The 20002-nt window shown below is 45.9% G+C and overlaps 1 protein-coding gene across 3 annotated transcripts in view; it reads left to right on the top strand.

Annotated features, from left to right (window-relative positions):
• The first annotated feature begins 751 nt into the window (after nt 1–751).
• BHLHA15 (basic helix-loop-helix family member a15) overlaps nt 752–20002 on the top strand; it is a 44509-nt gene continuing 25258 nt past the window's right edge. For 2 of the 3 annotated variants that reach the window (XM_073647990.1, XM_073647992.1), the window contains exon 1: nt 752–1006. The gene's annotated coding sequence lies outside the window, so the exon portion shown is untranslated. The remainder of the gene's footprint in view (nt 1007–20002) is intronic. The other variant, XM_073647989.1, reaches the window with a different exon arrangement.

Raw genomic sequence — 20002 nt, 5'->3', positions numbered from 1 at the left:
CAGGAGTGGGTGATAAATGCAGAATTGGTGACTTGTTTCTATTATACCTTTTCTCTGATTGGTCATCACCTGGTTTTGGCTCCCACTCCCGAGAAAAAATACTGACCGAATACTGATCGTGGGACCGTTGGCTAAGCCCGGACAACCTCTTTAAGGTAGTGGAACTCTGTGATTAGTACTGTTGCCGTTCCGGTGTCCTGGGTCAAATCCAAACATTGCCCTCCTGGGTTTCCTTCCACATTCCAAAAACAGTGATAGGTTAATGGACTTCATATTAAATTGTCCCTAGCGTGTGTCAAACAGGAATACTGGGTTCTGTGCAGGGTTGTAGATTATGTTGGGGTAACAGAAACAAATAGTTGGGTCTCCCCATATCTGGCCACCTTTACTGTTCTTAGGGGTTATGCACTTTCTTTTGTTGGAGCCATATTTTTGACATGTGAAGATACACCACATTATGAGGGCGACCACGGTCTGCATCCATATTGGTTGTCTCCCACCTTTTCCAAAAACAGATGTATAAAAGACGAATAGATCTATTTCTGCATGCTGGGAGTTGTAGTTTTGTCACTTTGATGCAGAGTATCGGCTGCTTTTTGGTGACTTTTTTGGCCATGTCCCACAGCGGGAATAGTTTCTTATCCTGTAGGATTGCAGACGTCTCCATATTGGGGCAGTATAATGCAGGGCATTGTCTCAGTAATATTGTGCAGATATCTATCGTATTTACCTAGGCGTTCTTTCTAAATAAGAACGGGAACACTTCCTTGCAGAATGACAATGGGACGACTGGCAGAGCGGAGCGTGTGCCACAGCTGGAACAGCTTCTGGGGCTTGTTTGGTTTTTGCATGTGGGATGCTGCCAGACCCCACCCCTCCCCTAACTGTGCACTAAAGCTACGTGTACTATCCCCAGGCTCACAGCAGCAGCCGCAGCCGCCTGCTACCTACCTCCCTGCTTCTGACCTGCACCTGATCCTCACCTAGGCTGAAGGCGCTGGAGCAGGTAAGTAATGTGCATGTGTTCCCCCTAATCTGCAAAACCACAAGACAATGGGGGGCTTATATGGTGCAACAGCCAGATCCATTCATGTGCCGAGTGCAGTTCTTGTGATTAGCGTCTTCTACACTAATAGTCGCACTTTCTAAGACGGGGTATTAGAAGAACAAGGCATTTAGGAAAGTGATATGTAGCATGCACAATGGACGCCTTCATGCTTATGACTCACCTGTGTGCACAGCGATTGCCAATGTCAGTACTTTGCACCTTAACCCTGTTTGGGCACAAGATGCCCAGAAATGCACAAAGTTCATCATGGATCCGAAACCATAACTCATACTGATGGATCAATGGAAGGCGTCTTGGTAAATATGAGGACCCTCCAACTTTAGTGGCCACAACTATAGCCCAAATAAGAATCAGCAAGTCATACCTGGAGGGTCCACTCTGGACAGAACATCAGTGGGGGTCCGGACTAGCAGTGTCCCCCAATTCCCAATATCTATACGATGTCAGAAAATACTCCATCCTTATTACGATACAACAGGATTGTAGAGTCGGAGGACATTTGTGTTCTAGGGGACAATTCTTCACGGTCAGAAAAAAATATACACACAATGGTTTATAGCACAATGGTGACCGAGTCCTCGTCCACAGACATGTATTTGCCGTGTTTCCCAGAAAATAAGACGGTCATTTATTATTTTTTGCTTCAAAAGGGTTAGGGAGAGTTTTCTGGGGATGTTTTATTTTTTCCATGAACAACAATAATCATTTATTCTTTAACAAAAAATATCAATATTTATTAAAATATAATCATGTCATCACACACACACTGCACATACACATGTATATACACACACTGCACATACACATGTGTATACACACACTGCACATACACATGTGTATACACACACTGCACATACACATGTATACACACACACTGCACATACACATGTGTGTACACACACTGCACATACACATGTATATACACACACTGCACATACACATGTATACACACACACTGCACATACACATGTATACACACACACTGCACATACACATGTGTACACACACACTGCACATACACATGTGTATACACACACTGCACATACACATGTATATACACACACTGCACATACACATGTATACACACACACTGCACATACACATGTATACACACACACTGCACATACACATGTGTACACACACACTGCACATACACATGTATACACACACACTGCACATACACATGTGTACACACACACTGCACATACACATGTGTATACACACACTGCACATACACATGTATATACACACACTGCACATACACATGTATACACACACACTGCACATACACATGTATACACACACACTGCACATACACATGTGTACACACACACTGCACATACACATGTATACACACACACTGCACATACACATGTATATACACACACTGCACATACACATGTATACACACACACTGCACATACACATGTATACACACACACTGCACATACACATGTGTACACACACACTGCACATACACATGTATACACACACACTGCACATACACATGTATACACACACACTGCACATACACATGTATACACACACACTGCACATACACATGTGTACACACACACTGCACATACACATGTATACACACACACTGCACATACACATGTGTACACACACACTGCACATACACATGTGTACACACACACTGCACATACACATGTATACACACACACTGCACATACACATGTATACACACACTGCACATACACATGTATACACACACACTGCACATACACATGTGTACACACACACTGCACATACACATGTATACACACACACTGCACATACACATGTGTATATACACACACTGCACATACAAATGTATACACACACACTGCACATACACATGTATACACACACACACTGCACATACACATGTATACACACACACTGCACATACACATGTATACACACACACTGCACATACACATGTATACACACACACTGTACATACACATGTATATACACACACTGCACATACACATGTATACACACACACTGCACATACACATGTATACACACACACTGTACATACACATGTATATACACACACTGCACATACACATGTATATACACACACTGCACATACACATGTATACACACACACTGTACATACACATGTACTGTGCCTACAAGTAGTATTCAACCCCCTGCAGATTTAGCTGGTTTGATAAGATGCAAATAAGTTAGAGCCTTCAAACTGCAAACGAGAGTAGGTTTTATGAACAGAAGCATAAATCTTACAAACCAAAAAGTTATGTTGCTCAGTTGAATTTTATTAAATTTTAAACATAAAAGTGTGGGTCAATTATTATACAACCCCTATGTTTAATATTTTGTGGAATAACCCTTGTTTGCAATTACAGCTAATAATCGTGTTTTATAAGACCTGATCAGGCCGGCACAGGTCTGTGGAGTTATCTTGGCCCACTCCTCCATGCAGATCTTCTCCAAGTTATCTAGGTTCTTTGGGTGTCTCATGTGGACTTTATTCTTGAGCTCCTTCCACAAGTTTTCAATTGGGTTAAGGTCAAGAGACTGACTAGGCCACTCCAACACCTTGACTTTTTCCCTCTTGAACCAGGCCTTGGTTTTCTTGGCTGTGTGCTTTGGTTCTTGTTGGAAGATGAAATTACGACCCTTCTTAAGATCCTTGATGGAGGAGCGGAGGTTCTTGGCCAAAATCTCCAGGTAGGCCGTGCTATCCATCTTCCCATGGATGTGGACCAGATGGCCAGGCCCCTTGGCAGAGAAACAGCCCCACAGCATGATGCTGCCACCACCATGCTTGACTGTAGGGATGGTATTCTTGGGGTCGTATGCAGTGCCATCCAGTCTCCAAACGTCACGTGTGTGGTTGGCACCAAAGATCTCGATCTTGGTCTCATCAGACCATAGAACCTTGAACCAGTCTGTCTCAGAGTCCTCCAAGTGATCATGAGCAAACTGTAGACGAGCCTTGACATGACGCTTTGAAAGTAAAGGTACCATACAGGCTCGTCTGGAACGGAGACCATTGCGGTGGAGTACGTTACTTATGGTATTGACTGAAACCAATGTCCCCACTGCCATGAGATCTTCCCGGAGCTCCTTCCTTGTTGTCCTTGGGTTAGCCTTGACTCTTCGGACAAGCCTGGCCTCGGCACGGGAGGACACTTTCAAAGGCTGTCCAGGCCGTGGAAGGCTAACAGTAGTTCCATAAGCCTTCCACTTACGGATGATGCTCCCAACAGTGGAGACAGGTAGGCCCAACTCCTTGGAAAGGGTTTTGTACCCCTTGCCAGCCTTGTGACCCTCCACGATCTTGTCTCTGATGGCCTTGGAATGCTCCATTGTCTTTCCCATGTTGACCATGTCTGAGTGCTGTTCACAAGTTTGGGGAGGGTCTTAAATAGTCAGAAAAGGCTGGCAAAAGAGATCTTTAATCCACACATGTGAAGCTCATTATTCTTGGTGCCTGAACTACTTCTTAATACTTTAGGGGGACCAAACAGAATTCTTGTGGTTTGAGGGGTTGAATAATAAATGACACTCTGAATTAACTTTTAACGTTTTTAAAAAAAAATAAAAAATAAAAAATTTGCTGCAGTGCATTTCCCACTTCCAGGCTGATCTACAGTACAAATGTCACAATGCCAAGTTAATTCCGCATGTGTCAACCAGCTAAATCTGCAGGGGGTTGAATACTACTTGTAGGCACTGTATACACACACTGTACATACACATGTATACACACACTGCACATACATACACATGTATATATACACACACTGCACATAAGTTACACACCAGCCTGTCTCCTCTTCAGTTCCCCTAGACTTCCACAGTTAGAGGACCTTTGGTAACATCATGGTCACATGACCGTGATGTTACCAAAGGTCCTTAAGCAGTCTTGACCTTGGAATAGAAATGCTGGGGGCCCCTAAGAAAGTAGGGACTCTGAGCAATTGCCCAGATTTTCGCTCTCCCCCCAACACCAGACCTAACTACATAGGGCTTATGTTTGGAGTAGGGCTTAAATTTCAAGCCTTCTCCAAATATCCTGTAAAATCATGCTATGGCTTATATTCAGGGTAGGTCTTTTTTGGCTGGGGAAATATGATAGCTAATGGTTTTACATGTCAATGACAACCAGAACTAAAAAATCCAAAGTTGACATTGTTGGATGCTCTCAGCGTTGTAGATCCTTGTACAGTAGAAGGCAAACTGTATATTAGGAAGATGCTATATTTGTTGTAGAGACATCTCAGCATTTATAGATCTTATTCGTGACATTATAAAATCTAGTATCTTTAATATATATTTTTTTACTGGTTTTCACTACTTTGCAGCATAGGTAAATAAATGTATGACATGGAAACTTGCAGCAAGCTTCTACTAACTGATCTTTCTCCTCTTTTGCATTCTCCTCATCCTACTCCCTTCTCCTGCTCCTCTTACTTCTTATTATTCTCCTTCTTCTTCCCCTTCTCCTCCTACTCCTTCTCTTTTTTGTCCTTTGTCCCCTTTCGTTTTTTCTTTAGTTTCTTCTCCTTCTTATTTTTATTATGTTTTATTATGGGGTTTTTTAGTACTTTAAAGGGGTTTTCCCAAGAATGACACTTATCTCATATCCAAGTGTCTAATAGTTGGGGGTCTTATTTCACAATATGAATGGAGTGACCGTTGTTTGGAGCTGTTCTATTTAAGACCAATTTGAGACATCCGTGAAACATGGTCCAAGTACAACCCATAATGTCCGGACCGTCCGCTAGGCTCTTGACCTGAGCACAACAACCTCATATATGTCTATGATGAGACTGTTGAGTTTGGGTTAGGAGACCAATGGTCAGTCTGTCCACCACAATCCATACTCAGACCATGGAAAATGGATGTGTGAAATCTGCCTAGATTCTACAAGACTGATGGAGATCTTAAAGGTCTGGAACGCCTGGGCCCCGATGTAAAATCTGTCACAGGACCACCACCTCCCATGCTTCATGCATAATACTGGCATCCTATGAGACAGAAGAGACACCAAGGTCTACCTCTGCACCCCCATGGCTTATCCACAGTTTGTGCATCCAATTGGTTCATCAGAACCTTTTTACGCCCTTCAGTAGTGCTTCTCCCTATATATTAGCTATTTATATGTACATCGGGCTTTTTAGATGTTTGCATTAAGGCATTAAGCTCCAAGAAGTATTTGAGTTTATGATTCATAGTTTCAATATAATAAACTTGCGGGAAAAGCAAGTCGCCGGCTTGTTGATTGTTTTCAGTTTTCTACAGAATTGGGCTGGATTCACACGTCCGACCTTCGCAGTACAAGCACAGACTGCAGTACCCGGACTGGCCGTGGCTCTCCTGACCTGAACTCAACAATCTCATCAGCATATATAAAGGTGTTGAATTCGGGTTAGGAAACCTGCAGCCGGTCCATACATGGTGGCACGTACCGGTATCGTAAATGCCGGCTGTGAATTCGGCCTTATAAAGTAAGAGTGTATATGTGCGTACTATATAACCTTTACGCAGGCAAATGAGTGCTTACCATATCACCATTAAGGAGTAAGGAGGTCATTAAGAACATTTTCCAAGTCCATGCAAACTGCCCTTTATGAAATTGTTATGTCAATGTACTTTCTAGGAGATATCTGTCGTTTTCTTACCCTTTGCTCTCATATACTGATCAACATGCATAAGGGTTGCTCAAGAAAATAGATATTTGGGGGTGAAGGGGTATGGGAGCATATTGCTGAGATTTGTACATTGCATCCTTCTGTAATAGCAACAGACCAAACGATAGCCGGCACTCACATCTGGTTTGACAAAGGACCATGCAGGTCTGAAACATGTTGCCTGGGAGCGCAGCGGATATTTCTCTTCTGCCTTTTTAATTTTTGTTCTGTTGTGTTCAACTGTTTTTTTTTTTGTGCCTTTTATACTACTGGATCAGTAAAGCAATTCTTTTAAGAAGATGTGAGTGCTGGCTATCATTTGGACTGTTGCTATTACTGGAGTATTTTTCCATGCACCTGGACAGGTGAGCTGATTGCTCCTTTTTCACATCCTTCTGAAATGTACACATGATTTAGTGATGAGCGAGTATGCTCTGTTAACCCTTTCGGCGAGCATGCTCGGGGGTGCTCGGCAAGTATTTTCGGTGTGCTCAGGTGTTATGTTTTAGTCGCGCTGTGTGCATGATTTGCGACTGTTTGACAGCTTTAATACATGTGAGAAATGCTTAAGAAACAGGCATTCCTCACTTGTATTAAAGCTGTCAAACAGTCACAAATCATGCACACAGTGCGGCTAAGACATAACACCCGAGCACGCTAAAAATACCCGGGAAACACCCGAGCATGCTTGTAAACCTTGAGTAAAGAGCATGTGTGACACTCGCAGCCCTACCCTGGGAAGATGGGGTACTCGGAGCCGGGTCAGATGTTTGGTGGGTTGTAGCCGTGGCCTGGACCCGTTCTGTGCCCAGGGCCATCACATCAAAAGGATGTAATGGGCTGACAGGGTTAGTGTTCATCGAGTGGTGAAATTGACTACGCCACCTGTGGTGTCTGGTGATGGCCACCAGCGCTGCGGCAGTCCTCTGAGGTGGGATGAAATGGCAGCAGGAGATGGTGCTACTCCCCACAGGTGGAGCAGGGCCTCAGGGCAGAGAGGCAGATGGAGGGAGTTGTAGTGGAGGAGTTCTGGTGCTGTGCTGAGCGGTGCACAAATAGAGACCGGAGGCCATAGGGGTAGACTTCCAGGGTTTTTACTCACGGTAGAGCATGCAGCTGCAAGGCTTCTCCCTGCTCCTCACGGGGCTCTGCGGCCACCAGGACCGGGGGTCCGACCACCTCCGAGTAATTCAGGTGCTCTAATCAGGACCCCGCACCAAAGTGTTCCTAGACTTCACCTTTAGTCCTTTCCTATCCGTGTGTGTAGAAAGGCCGGGTCTCCCTCTGGACTATGCACAGAACAAGGGTACAGATGGCGACTCCGCTCCTTTACCCGGTGGGATCCACTGTGCCTCCGGGCTTCTCCGACTGAGACATAGAGTAACAAAGTCAGATATCGGGGGCCGGTACCCCTTTTGCAGCCGGAATCCCTCTGACTAGGCCAGAATAGCGAGGACAGGTGGCGTGTACCGCTCCGTCTGCATCCCCCCTGGGATCCTTTTGCGGTGGAGCTAGACTCCTCTGCTCCAGGCCTTCTTGGGCAGGGACCTTGACCGGGTAGAGACAGCCATTAACTCTAACCCGCCCCTCGACTCAAGGCCAGAGTACGAGGACCGTGTCCCCATCAACTGCAGGCTCACACAGAAAGCCACATTCAGTGATGAAGATCACAATCAAAAGACCATAAGCCCAAGATGGCTGTTTATTAAATATGAATTATTAAGTGTAACCTAGATGTGTGTCCTCCACCCTCACCCACTACTTGGTTCCCTCTATCTTTTGGTTCCCCCATCTCCACTTATCCCGGATGGGGCAGCACACTGGAACCTATTAGCCCCCTCTGCAGGTGGGAGAAGTGTAGTGTTGGGTGCGAAGGTGGGGTCCTGACAGTTGCACCATCCTTACCTCGAAGGAGAGATACCACACCCGATTAAAGAGGTGCAGTATCCCTGTGGCGATCGAACCCCCAGGGGCGCCACATTCCCCCCTGGTGAAACACAGCACGTCCGCGGGCTGCAAAGAGAGCAAACCTGGTACAGACTTTTTATATTTTTTTGTACAACAGTTGAACAATCTTCCCATTATGGGAGGCACTTCTCCTTTAACGTTACAAACTGTAAATGTTATAAAAGTATAAAAATATAAAACCATCAAGAGACATTATGCATGTAGACAGACGGGTTAAAGTGCAATGAAGAAGAGTCAGTTCAGAAGTGCGAGGGACCTGTCCCAAACCCCCAACGTAGGCCCTGGGGTGGCTGCAGGGCATGAAGATCCCGAGTTGGACCTCCAGTAGAGCCACGCCAGACAGGTTTTTCTTCCGAGGTTTGAGGTAGAAGTATACGCGGTTTTACATAAAACCAATAGGGAGCACCTAAAGAGATGCAAACTATATACCATTGAAGAGTCTGTCTACTGCAAGTTCGCAGGGATGAATGTCTCTATATCCAGGAAGAAAACATGGTTAACGGCAAACATAATAACATAACTGCGAAAAGGTTACAGCTGCCGGGGCCGCTTAATCCATAGGTCCCCACCGGGGGAAAGGCTCATTCCTCCCAACGGAGGCTGACCGGTCCTCCACTGACGAGCGCGAGGGGGCATCACCCCTGGACACTTTATGAACATCCAGGGCGTACCACCCCCGCACCCCGTGATGGCGGGTGTACGACACGAAGTCACCCGGGAAGAGGTTCCAGCCAGGGTGTCCCTTCTTCAGCCGCTGCTCGACGTCCCGCCGGCTGACGAAAACGTCTTGCTCACACTGGGGACTCCTAATGAAGCCCCATCCTGCCTCATGGTGGAAGCGGACAACTTGCCCTTCCTCATGGGGACTTGGATGGGCTGCCTCCTGCTGGCGGGCCCTGGATGCACCTCGAGGCGCTCGCAGCGGACCTCCCTCTGCCGTTGCTCCCGATCGAGCTGGAGGATTTGCTGCCGACACAGCTCGCTCCTCCTCCGCGCTTCAGCCCGGGTCTCCCGGGGGAAGCCCGTCAGGTCCCCCAGCCTGGTTGTCCCAGGCCCACTCTTCAGCTGCCAGCCAGGTAACTGGAGGTGCGGGCAGCGGTGACAGCAGGGGCTGCTGCAGGTCCTCGGTCAGTGCGGACCAGTCCGGGTTGGGGTCGGTGGACTCCCCAGCAGGCTCAAGTTCCTCCGAGACGGGAGGCGGGAGGCATTGCAGGCCACCGGTGATGGCGGAAGCTTCTAGCTCCGGGGCAAAGACCTGCTCCCAGGTGACCGCGCCAGGTAGCAGGTACTCAGTCATGGGGTCCAGGAGGGGAATGGTGGGCTCAGCAGCCGGGACGGGGGTATCACACTCACCCGCTCCTGGGCTGCACACGACCTCTGTTGCTTCATCCTCCCGAGTTGCTACTTCTTGGTGGCGGGTCCGGATCGGCTGCAGCATTTCTTCCCACCACGCGGCGGACACCGCTTGCTGGGCCTCAGCTACCCTTCTAGCAAGGTCCGGGGTTTCCTTGTGGAGAAACTCAATATCTCCCGGAGTCAGGGACATACCACCCTCCTCCCCGACGGGAGAAGGACCTGGGCCGGGTTCGGAAGGCTCCGGTAGACTCCCCTCAGCAGCGTCCATGTCTGCTCCTGAGGATAGTAAGTCTTGGACTGTTATGGCCGCACCTGTTGGTTTTCCTCGTTCCCTCCTCTTTTCGTGGGGGCTCCAGGGTGGTAGGCTGATAGGCACGCCTTCAGACATCCCATCCTTTTTGACGGGCACTACCCCGCGGATAGTCTCTAATGGAAGGGGCGGTCTACTCTTTTGGCGCTATGGGGGAGCCTGGCCCACGATAGGAGGTGCTAGGAAACTGTCCTTTCTGCACATTATGACGTCCGTTCTTCTTGGGCGGGCGCCATTTTAAGTGGAAAACGACAGTCTAAGGTAAAAGGCGCACAGTACGCGGTAGCAATGGGCAATCTCCTTCCGTTGCTGCGGGCACGCAATCCTGCCGACTACGCCAAGTATGTGACGCTCGCAGCCCTACCCTGGGAAGATGGGGGTACTCGGAGCCGGGTGAGATGTTTGGTGGGTTGTAGCCGTGACCTGGACCCGTTCTGTGCCCAGGGCCGTCACATTAAAAGGAAGTAATGGGCTGACAGGGTTAGTGTTCATCGAGTGGTGAAATTGACTATGCCACCTGTGGTGTCTGGTGATGGCCACCAACGCTGCGGCAGTCCTCTGAGGCGGGATGTAGTGGCAGCAGGAGATGGTGCTACTGCCCACAGGCGGAGTAGGGCCTCAGGGCAGAGAGGTGGATGGAGGGAGTTGTAGCGGAGGAGTTCTGGTGCTGTGCTGTGCGGTGCAGAAATAGAGACCGGAGGCCATAGGGGTAGACTTCCAGGGTTTTTACTCACGGTAGAGCATGCAGCTGCAAGGCTTCTCCTTGCTCCTCACGGGGCTCTGCGGCCACCAGGACCGGGGGTCCGACCACCTCCGAGTAATTCAGGTGCTCTAATCAGGACCCCGCACCAAAGTGTTCCTACTCTTCACCTTTAGTTCTCTCCTATCCGTGTGTGTAGAAAGGCCGGGTCTCCCTCTGGACTATGCACAGAACAAGGGTACGGATGGCGACTCCGCTCCGTTACCCGGTGGGATCCACTGTGTCTCCGGGCTTCTCCGACTGAGACATAGAGTAACAAAGTCAGATATCGGGGGCCGGTACCCCTTTTGCAGCCAGAATCCCTCTGACTAGGCCAGAATAGCGAGGACAGGTGGCGTGTACCGCTCCGTCTGCATCCCCCCTGGGATCCTTTTGCGGTGGAGCTAGACTCCTCTGCTCCAGGCCTTCTTGGGTAGGGACCTTGACCGGGTAGAGACAGCCATTATCTCTAACCCGCCCCTCGACTTAAGGCCAGAGTACGAGGACCGTGTCCCCCTCAACTGCAGGTTCACACAGAAAGCCACGTTCAGTGATGAAGATCACAATCAAAAGACCATAAGCCCAAGATGGCTGTTTATTAAATATGAATTATTAAGTGTAACCTACATGTGTGTCCTCCACCTTCACCCAGTACTTGGTTCCCTCTATCTTTTGGTTCCCCCGTCTCCACTTATCCTGGATGGGGCAGCACACTGGTGCCTATTAGCCCCCTCTGCAGGTGGGAGAAGTGTAGTGTTGGGTGCGAAGGTGGGGTCCTGACAGTTGCACCATCCTTACCTCGAAGGAGAGATACCACACCCCATTAAAGAGGTGCAGTAGCCCTGTGGCGATCGAACCCCCAGGGGCGCCACACATGCTCGCTCATCAATAATGATAATAAGTCCTTGTCCCAACATGATAGTTGGGTATTGATGGGTATTACTTGGGCAGATCACTCAGTAGTACAGTACACTGTGCAATCTCGGAGGGTGTCACTCATTAAGAATGATAGGTATTACTCAGGCACAGGCTTGGACTGGCTCACAGGAGAACAGGGGAATCCTCCGGTGGGCCACCCTCTTATATGATCAGCACTTGGCACAATGAATCTCTATGTACAGACAAAGGCAGAATCTTATTCATTTAACAATCTACCCAGTTCATTGTTATATAAATTTGTGATTGAGGATAATGTCACATTTGCATGTAGGTGAAAAGTGAGGCCCTGGAGTTACTGGTGGGCCCTTGGCTCAGTAGTACAGTACAGCCACTATGCTATTTTGTCCGGTCCATGAATCAACGGATAAATAAAAAGTGGTTTATTGTCAACGCGTTTCAAAGTCATCAGCCTCCTTCTTCAGGACAACCACATATACAAGGACTCTGGACACTTAAATACATCAAAGATTCAAATAAAGTAGCCAAAGAAAAAAAAAGGGGGGGGGGGGGTCACAATCACTTGGGATGCATGTCAAGTCAACCAATTGTTCTAACAGATAAAATTAAGTTTTTCATTAAATTTAATATGGAATAAGAAAAGTTACTAATGTTTTCTCTTTTTGTAATTAACCGCTTCACAGCATGTGCCGTACATATACGGGACATGTCGTGTCTCCCACTTTTTGGTGCAGGCTCCGGCGCTGAGCCCGTATCTTTCCCGGCATATGACAGCTGATCTGATGTATTTAAGTGTACATAGCACGTGGTCCTAGTACATGTGATTGTCCTGAAGATGATGACTTTGAAACATGTTGACAATAAACCACTTTTTATGTATCCATTGGTGGATCTGGAATTTCAGGAAGGTTAGGGTAAAATATATTCTGCAATTTTATTTAAGAGGATAATTTTTGTAGTACAAGGGGTTGCACCATAAATAATATTTCTAACTTATTCCCAGGAATGATGGTAAACGTATGATCATTGGAGGCCCAGGTGTGGAGACACCCACTGCACATGCTCACTACCACTCCATTCAGACATGGGACTTTGAGACCGCTGTTTTAGGGATTGCTCAGGGTCAGACCTACAGCAGTCATACATTTATTACCTATGCTGTGGATAGGCTATATGTTGTTTATGGAATAAATCTGGAAGATATAATGCTGGTATGTGGATACATTTGCGATATAGAGATATGAATGTAATGGCTCACAATTATTGATGGATTGTTTGAGGGTCATACTAATAATAATTGGTATTGCTGCCTGCATAATTACCCAAATTGAGGAAAATTAAAAATATTTATCCTATAAGGTGAACACCGAAACGGGAAAAAAATATAAAAACAGCAAAATTGGCTTTTTTTCAGTAGCTTGTCCTGAAAAAAAAAAGCAATCCCTCATACGGCACTGTCGATTGAAAAATGCAAAAAAAGTTAGGGCTAATTAAAATAAAAAATTGCCCTGTCCTTAAAAGAGAATCTGTCACCAGATTTTTGCCATCTAATCTGAGAGCAGCATAATGTAGAGACAGAGACCCTGAGCTCAGTGATGTGTCACTTACTGGGCTGCTTGCTGTAGTTTTGATAAAATCACTGATTTACCAGCAGGAGATTATCACTAGAGGACTAGTAAACCTGTTGCCATGTAAACCCCGCCCTCCACCACTGATTGGCAGTTTTTTTCCTATGTACGGTAAGCAGCCAATCAGTAGTGTGGGCGGGGTTATACAGAGCTCAGCATTCAGAGAGCTGGTAGATCTGTAGCAGAGAAAACTGTGATTTTATCAAAACTACAGCAAGCAGCCCAGTAAGTGACACATCACTGGGATCAGGGTCTTTGCCCCTACAGCTGGGGAAGCAAAAACCTGCTGACAGATTATATGGATAGTAAGACACACACAGCACCTTGACTTCTAGTCATAGCTAGGAAGGTGCTAAACTTTTGGACAATCTTCCAGGAGCAGGAATAGAAAATAAAGCCATAAAGCAACCAAATAGGAACACATTGTTCCTGATAAGTAATAGGACAGCCTCAGCCTTGCCGGTCTTGTGGTCTTACTTGTCGTCATACTTCAGTGCAGGTGACCTAGAGCCGGGGACTCTGTGAAGGCCAAAAGCTCTCGGTACAGTAGAAGAACAAACAGAAAAGGGTTCAATACAACGAGCCGTTTAGAATGGAAGAGGTCAGGTTGTTACGCAGTCAGCAGAGTTTCATTCAGCTTCTCCTCGCTGCCAATGTGCTGCGAGGACTCTTATCTGTACGGTGACCTGGAAGACAATAATGACACATGGCGTTAGTTGGGACCAGTTCAGAAACATGCAGACATGGATCCACGTGGATTCATTTTGCAGTTCTTACTACATATCTTGTAAGTACGGGCTTCCTCCATTATCCTTTTTTAAAAATAACCTTTGTTTTAATTTTATTTATTTTTTTGTAAATCAATAGTTCACATGAAACGAAGGAAATTTGTAATATATCTTATCAAAGAAATCCGCTTCTTCCTCCTCCTGGACTGATCGTTCCTTCTCAATGCATGGTAACCACTTACAGACATATGACGTACCAGAATCAGCTGCCAGCCTTAGTTGCGGGCTCACACGCTGAGCCCGCATCTTTCCCTGAACATGATGACTGATTTAATCAGCCATCAAGTGCCTCTAACTGTGAGGATCCACCCGCGGCTGTTAACCTGTTAAATCCCGCTGTCAATGACAGTGGCTTTTAACATGCGCCGGCAGGGAGCACATCATTTCTCCCACCCATTGGCGCGCCTGTGACATGATTACGGGGCACTGATGGGTTGTTATGACAGCCGGGGTCTGCTGAGGACCCCCGTGCCTGTCATTACGATCCTCCTGTGAACGCCGGCCTGTGGGGTGTTCACAGGAGATTGTGATTTCTGCTACACGTAGCACAGCTAGCTAATGCACTGCTATGTATAGCACAGACGATTAGACAATCGCAGCTTCAAGTCCCCTAAGGCACATATGTCAAACTCTGGCCCATGGGCCAAATCTGGTGGTTATATTTGGCCCGCAAACCAGAACCACTATCCCTATGTGGGGCCATTATTCTGTATGGAGGACTATGTGGGGCTATTATTCTGCATGGAGGACTATGTGGGGCCATTATACTGTCTGGAGCACTATGTGGTGCCATTATACTGTCTGGAGCACTATGTGGTGCCATTATACTGTCTGGAGCACTATGTGGGGCCATTATTCTGTATGGAGGACTATGTGGGGCCCATTATTCTGTATGGAGGACTATGTGAGGCCATTATACTGTATGGAGGACTATGTGGGGCCATTATTCTGTATGGAGGACTATGTGGGGCCCATTATTCTGTATGGAGGACTATGTGAGGCCCATTATTCTGTATGGAGGACTATGTGAGGCCCATTATACTGTATGGAGGACTATGTGAGGCCCATTATACTGTATGGAGGACTATGTGAGGCCCATTATGCTGTATGGAGGGCTATGTGGGGGCATTATTCTGTATGGAGGACTATGTGAGGCCCATTATTCTGTATGGAGGACTATGTGGGGCCCATTATACTGTAGGGAGGACTATGAGGCCCATTATACTGAATGGAGTACTATATGGGGCCATTATTCTGTATGGGGAACTATGTGGGGCCCATTATACTGAATGGAGTACTATGTGGGGCCCATTATTCTGTATGGGGGACTATGTGAGGCCCATTATTCTGTATGGAGGATTATGTGGGGCCCATTATACTGTATGGAGGACTATATGAGGCCCATTATACAGTATGGAGGACTATATGAGGCCCATTATACAGTATGGAGGACTATGTGGGGCCCATTATTCTGTATGAAGGACTATGTGGGGCCCATTATTCTGTATGGAGGACTATGTGGGGCCCATTATTCTGCATGGAGGACTATGTGGGGCCCATTATTCTGTATGGAGGACTATGTGGGGCCCATTATTCTGTATGGAGGACTATGTGGGGCCCATTATTCTGTATGGAGGACTATGTGGAGCCATTATTCTGTATGGAGGACTATGTGGGGCCCATTATTCTGTATGGAGGACTATGTGGGGCCCATCATTCTGTATGGAGGGCTATGTGGGGCCCATTCTGTATGGGGGACTACGTGGGGCCATTATACTGTATGGAGGATTATGTGAGGCCCATTATTCTGTATGGAGGACTATTTGAGGCCCATTATTCTGTATGGAGGACTATGTGAGGCCCATTATTCTGTATGGAGGACTATGTGGGGCCATTATACTGTATGGAGGACTGTGTTGAGCCCATTATTCTATATGGAGGGTTATGTGGACCCCATTATTCTGTATGGAGGATTGTGTGCGGCCCATTATGCTGTATACAGGTTGGTACGCGACTTTGACCAAGTTTTTAATTTTGGCCCTCTGTGTGTTTGCGCTTGCATCCCTGCCCTAAGGGGACTGTTAAATACAGTAAAAAGTGAGAATTATTATTTTTTAAATATGGAAAAAAAAAACGCAACTTCAAATCACCCCCCTTATAACCCATTAAAAATAAAACAATAACAAATACACATATTTGGTAATGCAGCGATACCAAATCTGTGTATTTTTATGTTTTTTTTTATTGTTTTAGATTATAGATTAATCCGATCGGTATACAGCGTAGCGAGAAAAAGATTGAAACAACAGATTTAACTTTTTATTTTGGCCGCTGCAACATTGAAATAAAATGCAATAAGAGGCGATCAAAACATCATATCTACCCTCAAATGGTGTCAGTAAAAATGTCAGCTCAGGGCACAAAAAATAAACTCTCACATAGCCCCGGATCCCAAAAAATGAAAACACTACGGATCTCGGAAAATGGCGACAAAAGCTAAATATTTTTTTTTTTTTACAAATTTCCAACATTTTTTTCACAACTTAAATAAAAAAACTATACAAATTTGGTATCTGCGTACTCATACTGACCTGAGGAACCATATTGCTAGGTCAGTTTTACCATACATATTGAACATGGTAAATAAATAACCATTGTGGAATTGCATTTTTTTTCGCAATTTCACCACACTTGGAATTTTTTTCCCATTTTCCAGTACACTATATGGTAAAATCAATGGTGTCATTCAAAAGTACAACTCTTCCCACAAAAAAACAAGCCCTCACATGGCTATATTGATGGAAAAATAAAAAAGTTATGGCTCTTGGAAGAAGGGGAGGAAAGCAGAAATGCAAAAACGGAAATTGTCCATGTCAGGATGGGGTTAAAAATCTGTCTTCAGTGAATACAGAGTTTCTCATTACTGAGATAGGGGATGGCAGTTGGTGTCCATAAAGTTATATGGAGAAGTGTAACTGTCGCTTCAGGAGAACTTGCAACAGAATGTCTGTGTCTGCCTCTAGCTCCTCCTTTCTCCATAGAATCTTATAAGCACCAACTGTCATCTCCTATCTAAGTAATGGGAAAGTCACTCTACGCTAAATACAGATTTTACTCATGAATTGAAAGTGAAAGAGCCACCCAGAGGGAGAAAAAAGCACGGTGTAAATGCCACTGTTCTGCTGAATCTGGAGTTATTTCTCTTTTGTTCTGCTCTCCATTCCTGAGATATGGACCCGTCTTCTCTGTGTGTAACTTTAGTCTTGTTAGCCAAGTGGGCGTGCTCCTTATCTAGACTAGATTTGTATAGAGCAGCATTTCCTAAACTTCAGTCCACAGGGCCTCCAACAGGTCATGTTCTCAGGAATTCCTTAGTGTTGCACAGGTGGTGCCCTGGGGTCGCGGATCAGGCAGCATGTTTCAGCTGTCAGGTTCCCTTTAAAGAACTGTATTGCAACCTTCCACATTTATGACACATCCATTGATCCAACCATAAGCTCCCATAGATGACAATTTGAGATGCACATGGCATCATTTAGATGTTGGCACACGCATCAAGTTATCCCAGGTGCAGGGGCGGACATATCATCGGTGCAATCAGTGTGGCTGCACAGGGGCCCAAGAGGTTAAGGGGCCCATTACTACCTCAAAAACAGGTGGAATTCTGCATTATGATGAGCTTATTTGCTGCAAAGGACCCTATACTGTTCTTGCACAGGGGCCCTTTTCCGTGCCCATGGCGGTCCCTTTCCTGGAGTCGTTCTTGCAGCGGCTCCAAGGAATGAGCAGGTCACTTCTTTTAACCACATAATGGTTTCCGAACCCTGAAGCGGTTAAAGGACATGACATAAGATGCTACAAGTGCACAGCAGTATCGTTATACTTATATAAATGAAGATCTGACACCCAGCAGACACACTAAACAGCTATTTTCAGTTCCAGTGGTGGTCAGGTGTAAACAGTGCACAGAGTATAACTATAACAGCACAGCGCCATACACTGATAGTGGCCGTTCCCAAGTACCTCACATCAGCGCCTATTACACTGCCTATGAGCTGTGCTGCTACGCTCTGTGCACTGTTTACAGCTGATCAGTGGAGGTGCCTGCCTGGTGTCAGTCCCCACCGATTTGATATTGATGACCTATCCTTGAGGATTAGTCACCAATATCAAAACAGTGGACAACCCCTTTAAGGCAAGTATCCACCATTTTGGCTATAAAAAAAAATCCTACCTCTTTATAGCAGTCGGAGTTCTATGTTTTTCTGATTTATAGCTACAAATCCTCTGTTTAGATAAAGTACAACAGGCCATGTCACCTCTCCTGATATGTCTGCTTCTTGCAAATCCCCAAAAATAATCTGGAATATCTTTTCTTAGAACTCAACATGGTGCCGTTCCTCTGTTATTCCTCCTGGAAATCTATGAATAAATTAATATCTGGGTGTTACCAATTGGGAGGTGTTTATACAGGACGATGCGCTGCCAAGAATGATGATCTTTTCAACAAACCAAAAGATCATTTCACCCGACGAACGAGCGTTTTGCACTTTTGTCGGGTGAATGGCCGCCTGTTTTCACTGCACGATTATCGGGAAACGAATGTTCCTGGGAACCATAATTGAGCAGTGTAAATGCAGCCTTAGTTGTGATGTAGCAGCTTAAAGGGATTATCTAGAACTTTTTTTTTCTTTGGTGCTAACAGTTGGGCAGCTGTCAATCAACATGATGCCCCGTCAACAGACCAGGGTGGAAGAGAAGGAACCGCCCTGTCGATGTGGCATCTCAAAAAGCAGGACAGTGAGCAAGAGATCATTGCAGAACAGGAAGGTAGTAAGCAATGCCAAATAGAAAATACAAAAAAATTAACATTTTAATTTTATATTTCATGGCAACTGGATGCAGTGTAGCCTTAGCCAGAATGATAAAATTCTGTCTGACTGCTGTTGCACCAAGGGGAGCACTTATTGGTAATACATTGGTGACAAATGACAAAATGAAGTTTTCTGAGATCAGCAAAGTTCTATTTGTAGAAATATGTCCCAAAACAACCTTGATTTCTTTCCACTGCAACGCCTCTGACCCTTGTAGGATGCAGTGAGGGGGGTGTTTTGCTTGTGTCACTCACGGGACCACCGATCCTCCACCTTATAATGTTGTTTTGCTCGGTCTTGTGTATTATGGACCTGGGTCAGTGTGCGACTGTTTTCTCCACCCGGCTTATTCCAGAAGTTCACCTTTGCATTTCATTCTCCCAGTGATATTTTGGCCTCATTGACAATTATCAGGAGGGCAGGATGATCTGAGATTTATTTGTAAACTGGTTTCATCAGAACAAAGAATACAAAAAAAAAATTCCAACTTCGTGTCCAGCGCAGGACAATAAAGTCTTCTCCATCTGTTTCTACCTTCTGACTTCTCATGAACAAGTCGGTTGTGTAGATCTCAGAAACTCATGTGAAACCTGCACGACTATGCAAATGTGCTGTGCCGAAAAGCCCTATGTGACTTTCATATGACAGTAACACAGATGTTCCTAACATCTGTGAGTGGGGGCGGTGGTATCATATGTCCA

The sequence above is a fragment of the Phyllobates terribilis genome, unplaced genomic scaffold (assembly GCF_046119375.1).
Source record: "Phyllobates terribilis strain yellow unplaced genomic scaffold, ASM4611937v1 Scaffold_9__5_contigs__length_417890890, whole genome shotgun sequence".
NCBI lineage: Eukaryota > Metazoa > Chordata > Amphibia > Anura > Dendrobatidae > Phyllobates > Phyllobates terribilis.
Note: the sequence above shows the minus strand (reverse complement) of the source record. Positions and strands in the feature narration are given on the sequence as shown.